This window comes from Hyaena hyaena, unplaced genomic scaffold (assembly GCF_003009895.1).
Source record: "Hyaena hyaena isolate Hyena2069 unplaced genomic scaffold, ASM300989v1 scaffold_106, whole genome shotgun sequence".
In the NCBI taxonomy this organism is placed as follows: Eukaryota; Metazoa; Chordata; class Mammalia; order Carnivora; family Hyaenidae; genus Hyaena; species Hyaena hyaena.
The window spans coordinates 934,862-947,882 of record NW_024080738.1 but is presented as its reverse complement, the minus strand read 5'-3'; the positions used below and the strand labels follow the sequence as shown (position 1 = coordinate 947,882).

The following is a 13,021-nucleotide window of genomic DNA, read 5'->3' as shown; positions in this document are numbered from 1 at the left end:
ACCTTTCTGTAATGAATTGTTCTGATTTTGAATTCTTAAAGTATATTTTTAGATTAGTTCATCAATAATTTTGTGTGTGTGAGGCATAGTGACTTTTCTTGTGTATAAGAATAGGGGCACACGGTACATTTATATTTAGTATGAGTGTGTTCTGGGTACTGGGGATATAAAGATGAAATTAAGCAAAGCTCTTGCCCCTAGAAGACGTATTTGAAGATAGGCAAGTAAATAAGCGTTTGTAATACACTGAGATAAATCTCATGGCAGAAATAAGAGCTTCTGAGCATAGACAGGGGAACTAAGTTATGAGAGATGAGTAAGAATTGAGCCATGCCATTTTAAGAGGAGGGAATAGTGTATGAAAGTATGGAGGCATGAAAACAGTATTTAGGGAGACTTGAAATGATATGAATGGAGTATGGAAAGCATAAGCAAGAGGAGTATGCTTGCCTTGAAATGTCAGTGGAAGCCAGGAGAACCACCCTAAGGAGACTGGACATCGTTCTGTTATCTTTGCAGAGAAAGTATGGTAGGTGTTGAACAGCAGTGAGTCACATGATCAGATCTGCAGTTTAGTAAGCTCACTCTGCCTGCAAGGTTGAAAGAAGTTAGGTTGAAGGATGGTAAACTGGGAAGAATTAGCAAACTACATGAAATAATCCATGAAAAACTTGGGGTGTGCTAAAACGAAGCCGGTGCTGGATAGAAAGGCAGAAATGTGAGAGATCTGATAGGTATGTTGAGTAGGCAGGTCTTCAGATATGGTAAAGTAGGATAAAGACAGCAGCTTTTGACCGGGCTTCCAAACTGGGGTCCAGGCTTGGGGTTTAGAGGGTTCAGTGAATTCCCTGAAAGCGTACTAGACCTGGTCCAGTTGTGCAGTTATCCACATTTTTCTGGGGGAGAGAGGTCTGTAGCTTTAACCATATTCTCAAACAAGTAAAAAAGTAAAGACAGCCTAGTTGTATTTTGAAGTTTCCAGCTTGAGATCTGTGTGGATGTTGGTAGTGTTAACTGAATTGGGGATATTGGATACATGTTAGAAAGAAATAGAAGATAATTGTTTGATATAGTATCTTGAGGGTACCAGTGTTTTAAAGGAGTTACAAGCCAACTCTTAAAACAGTAGTTCAAAGACTTTTTCTTGCCTCTTAACATTATGTCCTAAGAAGTATTTTGTATTTAAAAACAAAGAAATCGAGTTTTATCTCTAGATTTTGTATTTTGAAGCAGATTAAATAAGTAAATCTTCAGTCATTTTATTACTTATCAGGTCCTTACATTTTTAAATTTAAGTCAGAGATGTGAACATTTAAAATTGCTTATTTCAAGTAAGCGTGAACATTGAAATTTAGAATGCTGGGGACAAGATCATTGCGTGTGTGAGGACACCTTGTACGAGTGTGAAGTCCATTAAAGAGGATACAAGCCCAGTATGTAATTTAAGAATAGTTGTAGATTGGCTTTAACTGCATTAGCAGTTTTCTTCTGATTAAACTCAGTTCAAGTCAGCCTGTTAGATGTATTTTATGCCTAAGTCAGATTACCATTTGAGTATTGGTCTCCTGGTGAGGCACAATCCCAAAGCCACAGGCTGTTAGTTGTTTATAAATACCTTCATTATACTTACTTAGCTGTGTTCCATAAATAGTTAATTTTTGTAAACATTCATTTTCAATTCTTTTCAGTGTAATAAAATATAAAATTTTCTACATTTGTGTAGTAGGAATAAACTTTGTGCAGTGATTGGAACTATGGTCTTTGCATCAAGGCAAGGCTGCATTTTGATCTAGACAAGGCTGTTTTGGTTTATTTTTCCCCACGCTCTGTCTTTTCAGGTTGAATTACTGATTTTTCCCCCTTTGTTTTGTTTGTTGTGGTTTTGATGTTTTTTTTCCTTTCAGCTAAAGGAGCAGCCCAGTGGTTTTCAAGAAGTGCCAAAGTGCACTGACTGTCTCATGATGACTGGTGCCTCAGGGAGGGTCATGATTCCTGGATACAGGATCGACCTGATCCTGGATGTCACTTCAAGCAGTCAGATCGTGGGGAAAAGCCTTGTCTAATGGCTAGCCTTCCTCAAAAGTCTGATGCTAGTCATCTCGGAAGGCCTCAGAAAAAGCCTTAAAGGTGAGCAGAGTAGAGTGTAGATCTCTCTGGGGGCTGTGACTATTTGTTGGAGAATATGATTCAACATAGAATGACAACCCTAACTTGACAAATCCAGGTTCAACTGGTAAATTAACTTTAGTTTAACAATTGTTGGTGATGATGATCAAGCCCCAACTTTCGAGTTGTTAGAAACTAATAACCTCTTAACTTTAAGATCTGTAAGGGGAGGAGTTTGATATATCCTGGGCCCTTCAGAACCTTAGGTTAGTATCTGTTGTCTTTAATGGAAGCAGCCTACTGTCATAGCTAAGGAACATTTTGGTTATGAAATCACATTATAAGTACAGATTAAAAAGAATTCGCTAGTGAGGTAATCTCTTAGTTTATATATTTATCATGTATTGATTGTATATCAAGCAATTGGGCTTCAAGATTTGACAAATTTGCATTTGAGTTGTCTATTATAATTTTTTAAAAAACTTAACTACCTTTGAAGCAGTTTATGTAGCTTGTATTTTATTGCATTCAACTTGAATATTAGGACTGTTGCATTATTTGAATAACATTTTTATCTCAAAAAGATATTTTAGAGATGCTTTGAGCATTTTGTTTTGGAAAATGTTTAATTCTGGGCTTCTTTGATTGCCAAATTTTCAAGTAAACTCTAAAATTTGTCCGAAGACTCAATAGGGTTTTTATCTTTTTTTTTTTTTTTTTCTGTTGAGTTGCCTGTATTAGTAAAAATGAAAAACTGATATGGGCATGCACTATCCCCAATGTTCGTACATTTTTATTTTTAGATATAGATGTATAAATGTGTATATAATATATATATATTATATATATTATATACACACCTTGTACTAACATTAGAAAATAACTACAAAAATAGAAATTTTAAAAGATGAGATGAAAAAACTTATACAGAGGAAATTCTGACATTTTCTTCCCTCACATCATGATGTATACCAGGAGTTTGCAAACTTAAAGGGCCAGTAAACATTGTAGGCTTCTCAGCCCAAATGATCTGTTAGAACTACCCATTTCTGTTGCTGTAGGGCAGAAACAGCCATAGACAATGTGTTAAACGAATGAGCATGGCTGTCGTCAATAAAATTTTATTTACCAAAACAAGCATGGGATGGATTTGGCTGGTGGGCCATAATTTGCTGGCCTCTGGAATATATCTTGTTTTGTAGACCACTGAATTGTGTTATACTACTTCTAGGTCCTTTTCACCATGAGTTTGAGTGCAGTTGATCTTCCTTAATGAAGTGAGCAGAAAATGCTAGGGGTCAGAATGTATTCTTCAGTTGAACAAATACTTATTGAACACTAGTGATGTTCAGACAAAAGGTTGGGTGCTGGGAGCACAAGTTTGGTGACAGAGAGGTCAACAGGTCATGGCATAAGAAGTAATATGATTACAGCACAAGCTGCTGAGAAAGTGAGGGTGACACTGGGAAATGGTGTCTTGGGTTGGACTTTGAAAGATTAATTAGGTTTGTGAAGCAGATGAGGGCAAAGGCATAAAAGGAAGTAGATAGTGCAAGGCATAGAGAGAGTAGAGGACCCATATACACCTCAGTACTGATAGTTGGCAGAGTGTTCAGGAAAGAAGCAGCAGGAAATGAGAGTAGACAGATGGCAATGGCCTGTTGCGTATGCCCTGCCAAGGGATGTGGACTGTCTTAGAGGTTGATGGTAATAACCATTGAAGAGATTTTAGTATATAGGAGATCAGATTTGGATTTTAGATAGATAGTAGCAATAGTGTAGAATAAAAAAATTGTAGGTAATTTTGGCACTTTTTTTTAACCTTCTTATAAAAGAGGACATAATTGTTTGTGGGTTGTTTTATGCCAGATATAAAATAAAGGAACTTGGAATAATATTGAGCAATAAAAAGAAATGGACTACTGACTTGCTGGATAACATGGCTGAACCTCCAAAACATTATGCTAGATGCAAAAGACCTCGTATTATATGATTCTCTTTTTATGGTTTGTTGGTAAAGTAGATTAGTGGTTGCCTGGGGTGGGCTGCAGACTGCACATGAGGATGAGGGATCTTTCTGAGGTCTGGAAGTGTCCTAAAACCGGATGGTAGTGATGGTTATACAACTATGCAAATTTACTAAAAGTAATTAAATTGGACACTTTTAAAATGGGTGAATTTTATGGTGGGTAATTATTTTTCAATAAAGTTGTTAAAAAATTATCTAAGAGATCTTCACTGGGGCACCTGGATGGCTCAGTCGGTTAAGCATCTGACTTCGGCTCAGGTCATGCTCTCACGGTTTGTGGGTTCGAATCCCGTGTCGGGCTCTGTGCTGACACCTAGCTCAGAGCCTGGAGACTGTTTCAGATTCTGTGTCTCCCTCTCTCTGATCCTCCCCTGCTCACACAGTATCTCTCAGAAATAAATAAAAAACATTAAACATTAAAAAAAAAATTAGACCTCACCATTGAAATTTGTTGGAGTAAAACTTTGTGAAAGAAATATTTTCATAACGTTGATTGCCAAGTAATTGTCTTTCCTCTGAACAGATAACTGTTCTTAAACTACTAGATCAAGAAAAAAAAGTGTTTTTTTTTTTTAACTTAGGTAACTATGTGGGAACTACCAACGAAATTAATCAACTAAATTTTATAGAATTCCCTTTGACTAATAATTTCTTAATTTTCCCTTCCTTATTAAATTTATGAGAATTGTCTTAAATGCTTATATTGGATAATAATATTAAAAAGCTAGAAATTGGGGTGCCTGGGTGCCTCAGTTGGTTAAGCATCTGACTTCGGCTCAGGTCGTGATCTAGCTCACTGCTCATAGGTTCAAGCCCCTCATCAAGCTCTGTGCTGACAGCTTGGAGCCTGGAGCCTGCTTTGGATTCTGTCTCCCTCTCTCTCACCCCTACCCCGCTTGTGCTCTGACTCTCTCGCTCTCAAAAATAAACATTACAAAAAATAAAAAATAAATAAAAAGCTAGAAATAGCCTAAGAGAAATGTACTTGATTATTTTCAAGGAAATAATGGCTAAAGAAAGAACCTGAAGTAAGATGATTTTAATTTTAGTTGTTTTTCCATAATTTTAATAGTCATTGAAAATGATTGAAAAGGGGGCGCCTGGGTGGCTTAGTCGGTTAAGCGTCCGACTTTCGCTTAGGTCATGATCTCGCGGTTCTTGGGTTCGAGCCCCACATCGGGCTCTGTGCTGACTGCCAGCTCAGAGCCTGGAGCCTGTTTCAGTCTGTGACTTCCTCTCTCTCTGACCCTCCCCTGCTCACACTGTCTCTCTCTCTCCTAGAAATAAATAAAAATATTAAAAAAAGAAATGATTGAAAAGGATAGAAAGCAATTGAAAAATGGTTAATTAAAATAATTCGTTGAGGGCTTACTATATGCTAGGCACTGTTTCTTAGAAACAGATTCTCATTATGTTACTTTCTTTAATTCCTGGCTGCCAAAATAATTTATATTGAATATAAACATTGAGAAAATATGTGTAAGGCTTAATTTTGTGACTTTTCATTGTTTCAAGGTAATTTCATATCTCAAGTCCCAGTTACGTGAGAGTGAGAAAAATGAATCTTAGAAGAGCTGATTCTCAGTTGAGAGGCATAGGTAGGACTAGTCTGTTGTTTTTTTCTTTTTACTCCAGGTTTATTGCTTCTTAGACTGTAGTGTAGGATTTAAAAAGAAAACGCTGTTCCGTACTGTATAAGGATAGATGTCTAAATCAATGGATAAATTGACAGGTCAGAAATAAACCCATACATTTATGGTCAGTTGATTTTCTACAAGGGAGCCAAGAGTTTAATGGGGAAATAAGAATCTTTTTCAACAAGTGGTATTGGAAAACTAGATAGATATCCTTATGCAAGAGAGTGAAGTTGGACCCCTACCTGACACCACATACAAAAATGAAATCAAAATAGGTAGACAGTGTAAATGTGACAGCTTAAACTCTTGGAAGAAAACATATGGGCTAACTCCTCATGACTTTGGATTAGGCAGTGGTTTTTTTAGATATGACAGTAGATGAACCTTCAAAGAAGTTAGAAAAGTTTGACTTCATCAAAGTCAAAAATATTTGTGCTTCAAGAAAAGACCATAACAGGAGAAAATATTTGCAAATTGTGTATCTTTATAAGGGCCTAGTATCCAGAATATAAAAAGAACTGCTATAACACAAAAACAGAGACAGCCCAATTGAGATATAGGCAATGGATTTGAAACGATATTTTTCTAAAGACATAAAAATTGCCAGTAAGTGCATAAAAACGGTGTTAATTTAGCATGACGAGTCATTAGGGAAATGCAAATCAAAACCATAATGGGATACCACTTTATGCCTGTTATGGTTATAATAAAAAAATGTATAGTAACAAATGTTGGTGAGAATATAGAGAAGCTAGAATCCTCCTCATACATTACTGGAACATAAATAATGTAGCTGCTATGGAAAATTATTTGCCAGTTCCTCATAAAGTTGAACATAGAGTTACCTGTTATCCCCAAATTCCATTTCTTGGTATGTATCCAAGAGAAATGAAAATAAGTCCACATAAAATGTCTTAACATTATTTATAATAGCTAAAACGTAGATACAACCCAGTGTTCATTAACTGATGAACAGATGAACAAAATGTGGTATATACATTCAATGGAATGCTAATTAGCCTTAAAGGGAATGAAATTCTGACATAGTACAACATGGCCAAACCTTGAAAACATGCTAGTGAAAGAAGCTGGATACAAAAGCCTATTTACTGCATGATTCCATTCCTATGAAATCCTTAGAATAGGCAGGTCCATTGAAACAGAAATATATAGTTGGTTGCTGGGTTGAGAGTAAGAGTTGGTGCTAATTCATATGGGATTTCTCTTTTGGGTGATGGATGTGCTCTGTAATTAGGTAGTGGTGATGGTTGTATAACTCTGCCTCCCTGGTTCAGCCATTCTAAAAGAATGAAATAAAACAAATGGAAAAACTTGTGTCTTTACCCCCATGTACCCTATTTCCCTCTCTAGTGATTTTCTTAAATCTTATTTCCTTTTGTAGCAAATTTAGAATTTACTTCTGATATCTCCTTGACTTCCCTGCCTTCTTTTTATTCTTTAATCTGTTACATTCTGGCTTCTTCATTCTTAATAAGGTCAATAATGCCTTCTCATTTTCCAGATTCATTCATTGGTTTTTGAGTTTTCTATTTCATGAGGTTCTGCCCGCATTATTGAACACTCTTTCTTAAAAGTGGCTTCTGGGTTTACATTTTCCTGGCTTTTATTTGGCTTTTGGTTCCATTTAACCATCAATCTTGCTTTATGCCTGTCTGTCCCCTTACCCTTATTAGATTTTTTTTTTTTTGCCTTTGTATTTGACATACTTTTGTCAGGGAATTTCATTTATTCCCACAGCTTCATCCATCAATATATACAGATTTCCATCTCTAAACAGATTACCAAGATGTGTTTTGCTAGCCATTATCTTTTAACTTTCTTACTTTTAATTTTTGATATGGTAAGCATCAGTGTATAGACATAACCCATATAAACAAACGCTCTTTAGGGTCCTCATTAATTTTTAAGCATATGCAAATGGTGTTACAGTATAAGCTGCTGGAGCACTGCTACTCTTGCGGAGGGTGTGTGTATGTATTTTATTGAGATATAATTGCCAAAACATTAGTTTTGGATGTACAACATAATGATGTGATATTTTGTATATTTTATGAAATAACTCCAGTAAGTCTAATTAACATTATTATATAAATTTTTTTTCTTGTGATGAGAGCTTTCAAGCTCCACTTTCTTAGCAACTATCAAATATGCAATACAGTATTAACAATAGTCACCATGCTGTATATGACATCCCTCTGGCTTCTTTATTTTATGATTGGAAGTTTGTACCTATTGACCCCTTTCACCCATCTTGCCTGCCCCCAGCTGCCTTTATCTTTCTCATTGATTTTTGATGCTAAGTACATAGGCATTCTCCTTTTCCCTTTATTTCCTACTGTACTCCCTTTACCAGGCATAAAAGGCCCTTTATGATTTGATCCCAACTTTTCCCATGATAATTTGGTTTACACTCTATCTGAGTGCTTCACCAACACCAAAATGTTGTTCACTGAGTTCATCACACTTTATTGGCACCTATTCCATAATTCTGGGATGCTTCCTTTCTCTTCCTACTTTTCTCTTTCCAAAACCTGCTCAGTATTTGTTGGGACACTGGGCAAATGCTACCTTCTGTAAAGCTTTTAGGCATTTAGTCACATTTTCTTCTCTGTACTTCTAGGGCTTAATTCTTGTCATTCTTACCCTGGTTTATATTCATTCTGTTACTTGTTAACTTCTACTGCCACTAGATTTTGTGGTGGGCTATTGCAGGCTTTTTAATTGGGAAACTCCTATCTTCTAACTTATTTCTTTGATAGTTTTTTTCCCCCATCTGTGTCTCTATTCTGAATTCTGAATTTATCCATTACTGTTATCATCATTGTTATTCTTATTTGTCTTTTCTGTCCTTCTTTCATCTCTGTTCTTGGAGTTTTCCTTAATTGGGTTGGTAAAGGGCTTGGCCTTTGTTAAAGTTTATATATCGTTTTGTTGAGTTGAAATTTGCATGACATAAAATTAATCATTTTAAAATGATCAATTCAGTGACATTTAGTAAACCTTTCCTTTCTAATAAAAACTCTCATACTGGGAAGAAATCTAAAGATGCTATAACAGAGTGCATTGGTTCTTTTATCCCAAGCAGCACATTCTAGGATAGTAGATTTCTTGCATATACCTTTTCTCAACCAGATAAGTTCACTTTAGGTATTTTTGGCTGTGACACTGCCCATGGAAATAATCAGAAAAATAATTGAGGATTATGACTTTGAAGGGTAAAACCTTAGAAAAAGGAAGTTGAAGGTCTAAGTCTTGAGTCTTAGAGCTATTCCTACATCTGCTGGAAAAGAGGAAACAAATGAAATTAAAGGCCTGATCCTAGTTATGTGGGTTTATTGTTGTTGTTGTTGTTGTTTGTTCTAAGGAAGAGCTAAGGCTGTGTTATATTTGAGGAAACAATTTTAAGAAATACTCAGTTTCACCAAAAATTTTGTTTGAAGCTTTTTTCCATCCATGTTATGTTAACAAATCTGAGTAATTGGGATTAGGGTGGGACTTGATCCTGGGATGCTAGCTTTCTATTTATTAAATCACAAAGGCATTTATCATTAGTTTGATTTAGAATGTGTGCTTCTTTGCCTTTAATACACATGTCGTGCTTCTTTGCATATTCTACAACAAAGCAAACACTGACAGGCATCTAGTTGAACCTTCAAGGATTCTGAAAGTCTTCTGGCAAGTTTATTTTGTAAGGGTATTGGTTTGGCGCCTGTAATTGAACAAAAATAACAGTGGCTTTTAAAAAAAAATGGAAAACTTTTTCTCTCACATCAAAGACAGAACTGGTAGGTTGCCCGGGAGGTACGGTGGTTTTGCTCCAAACTGTTGTCTAAGTCCCAGGTTCCTTCGACTTTTTTGCTTTGTCTTTTTTTTTATGTGTAGAGTTGATAACTGGTTTTACAATGCACTCTACCTAGTTCAGTGCTACAAATGAATTTCAGCCTTGGGAAGGAGTAAAGAATATGGAGGGTAGGCAGCCACCTAATGTGAGCGTGTCATTGAAACTTGTATACAGCAGCTCCAAGCAAAGTCCGTCATCCAGAACTTGACCACACTTCCTATGAGGCTGAGTGGAGAACGTAAATTCTTATAATTCCAAAAACATTTTCTTGTGCTGTGCCCCTTTGCAGTTAATTTCTGTCATCATCTCCTGGAAACAACTGATCTGCTTTCTGTCACTGTGTCTGTTTGTCTGTCTCCGTCTGTCTATCTAGTTTTGCCTTTTCTAGAACATCATATAAATGGACTCATGAATATATGTAGTCTGTTCTGTCTGGCTGCTTTTGCTTAACATAATGCTTTTGCAATTCATCCACACTACTGCATGCATCAGTGGTTTGGTCCATTTTATTGTTAGGTAATAATCCAGTGTCTAGCTGTACTACAGTTTGCTCATCCAGTCACCAGATAGGTTTTTCCATTTATTTTGATCATTATGAATAAAGCCACTGTGTACATTGGCTTATTGGTCCTTCTGTGGACATAAGTTTTCATTTCTCTTGAGCATATCCTTAGGCGTACAGCTGGGAGGTGATAGGCTAAGTGTATATATAACTTTATAAGAAGCCGCCAAACTGTTTACTGGGGTGGCTGTACTAGTTTTGCATTCCCACCAGGAATATATGGGAGTTTTAGTTGCTCTACATCCTTACAACACTTGAATTTTTTCAGTCTTAAATTTTAGACAACATAGTGGGTGTGTAGTGGTACTTTATTTTGGTTTTAGTTTGCGTTCCCTCATGACTAATGATGTTGAACATCTTTTCATGTATTTATATGTCATCTGTATATCTTCTTTGGTGAAGGAAGTGTTCTTTTGCCCTTTTTTTTGTTGGATTGTCTTTTTAGTACTGAATTTTAAAGATCTTTTACATATTCTCGATACAAGTCCTTTATTAGATACATGATTAATTTTTTCTTTTATAGTGTGTGCTTTCTGTATCCTGTTATAGAAATTTTTGCCTAGCCCAGTGTTACTAAGATTTTTCTCCTATATTTTCTTCAAGGAATTTTATGGTGTAAGCTCTTACTTTCAGAGTCATGTCCATTTAGAATTTTTATGTCTCATGGGAAGAAAGTATTGAGATTTCATTTTTTGACACATCATTAACTAACTGTATCAGTACCATTTGTTAAAAATATAATCCTTTCCCCAGTGCACTACTGTGACATCTTTGCTGAAAGTCAGTCAGTTGGCCACTTGTGTCTGTTTCTGGGCTTTCTATTCTATTTTGATTTTGTGTCTGTCTTTTGCCAGTACAACGCTGTCTAGTTTATTGGTTTTATAAGCCTTGAGGTCAGTTATAAGTCTCCGACTTTTTTTTTTTTTTGCCCAAAATTGTTTTGTCTATTGTAAGTGTTTTTGAGTTTCCATATCATTTTAGAATTAATTTGATAATTTTTAATAGAAAGCCTACCACAATTGTTTAAGTAAGCTCTATGCCCTACGGAGGGCTTGAACTTATGACTTGACCTCTGAACAAAATCAAGAGTTCCATGTTTGACTACTGACTGAGCCAGCCAGGTAGCCTACCTGCTGTAGTTTTGATTGGAATTACATTGAATATGTAAGTTAACTTGGGAAAAGTCAACACTTTACATTATTATTCTAATCCATGGAGATGGTACATATCTCAGAATTTTTAAGGCTAATTTTTCTCATTAGTGTTTGTAGTTTTCGTATATGTAATTTACATATATGTAATATATTTTGATGCTATTAATTGGTCTTTTTACTTTCAATTTCTGACTGTTTGTAGCACATAGAAATACAGTTGATTTTTGTATCTATGGCTTTCCTAAATTCACTTATCATGTAGTAGCTTTTTCTAGATTTTTTAGCATACAAAATCATGTTGTTTGTGAATAGAGACAGTTTTACCTCTACTTTTTCAATTCTGATTGCTTGTTTCCTTTTCTTGCCTAAATGTACTGGTAGAAGTGGTGAGAAAGGACATTTTTGCCTTGTTCCTGATCTTTTGGGGGATGGGGTGGGGAGTCAAACCTTTCACCATGTAAGTGTGATGTTAACTGTAGGTTTTTTGTATATTCCTTTTATCGGATTGTGGAAGTTCTCTTTTGTTCCCAGTTTGCTAAGTTATTATTATTTTTAAATCATGAATGGGTATTGAATTTTGTCAAATGTTTTTAATGCATATGTTCAGATCATCATATGACTTTTTAAATTTTATTACTATAGTGAATTATTGATCAATTTTTGATGTAAACCAACATTGTGTGTGTGTGTCCTTGTTGTATATTGTATAGATTAGAAAGCTGATATACAAAAGTTGTGATGTAAAAGTAAACAGTCACAGGAACCCAGAAAGCAGTATTTTGAATCATTGCTATAAAGTCAGGCAGAAAAACAGATTTTAGTAAGGTGACAGTATATGGCACAGTGTAAACATCAGATGGGAATCCAGATAAGTAACAAGGATGTGGCAAAATGGGAGATTGTGGGTTTAAGTCTTGTTTTTTCCTAAACCTGCAATAATTTGGACACATGTATCCATCTCTTTGTGTCAAGGTTTCCTTACCCTCCTCCCACCCCCAAATGATAATTCTATATTTCTTTGATTCTAAGAAACATTATCTACCCATTCCCTACCCTCTTCAGCTTTTCTTAAATCAGGAGAAATGTGTTGACTTTCAGCAGGGAGGTAACCTGTGATGGACTCGTATTTGGTCATGCCTATATCATTGCAGGTTTTAGGTTTAGGTGTGGGTCACTCAGGTCTCACTCAGTCTGAACTGTTGGCTTATTTGCTTTGCTAGCATCTCGTGTCAGGTGAAATTTTTTTAAAAAATTATTATTTTTGAGAGAGAGAGAGAGTGGGGGAGGGACAGAGAAAGAAGGAGATACAGAATCTGAAGCAGGCTTCAGGCTCTAAGCTGTCAGCACAGAGCCCGACGTGGAGCTTGAACCCAGGAATGGTGAAATCATAATCTTAACCCAAGTTGGATGATTAACCGACTGAGCCACCCAGGCGCCCATAGGTGAAATTTTTATATTCTACTTAAAAGAGTTAAAGTATTTCAGTTAAACATGAACATTTAGCTAATAGATTTACAGAAGCTCTAGTAAGTAAAGGTAAGATTTCCTTCTCATTCTCATTTTCTTTTCATAAAGTCTTTTATTACATTAAAAAATTAAATTTTTTAATGTTTTTTTTTAATTTTTGAGAGAGTGTGTGCACAGAGGAGGGGCAGAGAGGGAGACAGAGGA

At 35.8% G+C, this 13,021-nt stretch overlaps 1 protein-coding gene across 2 annotated transcripts in view; it reads left to right on the top strand.

The window, feature by feature from the left end:
* INTS6 (integrator complex subunit 6) overlaps positions 1–13,021 on the top strand; it is an 81,239-nt gene that overhangs the window by 28,700 nt on the left and 39,518 nt on the right. The window contains exon 1 of one of the 2 annotated variants that reach the window (XM_039236102.1): positions 2,004–2,127. The exons of the other annotated variant lie outside the window; for it this stretch is intronic. The gene's annotated coding sequence lies outside the window, so the exon portion shown is untranslated. Of the gene's footprint in view, positions 1–2,003; positions 2,128–13,021 lie in introns of those variants that run through there. 2 annotated transcript variants of the gene reach the window in all.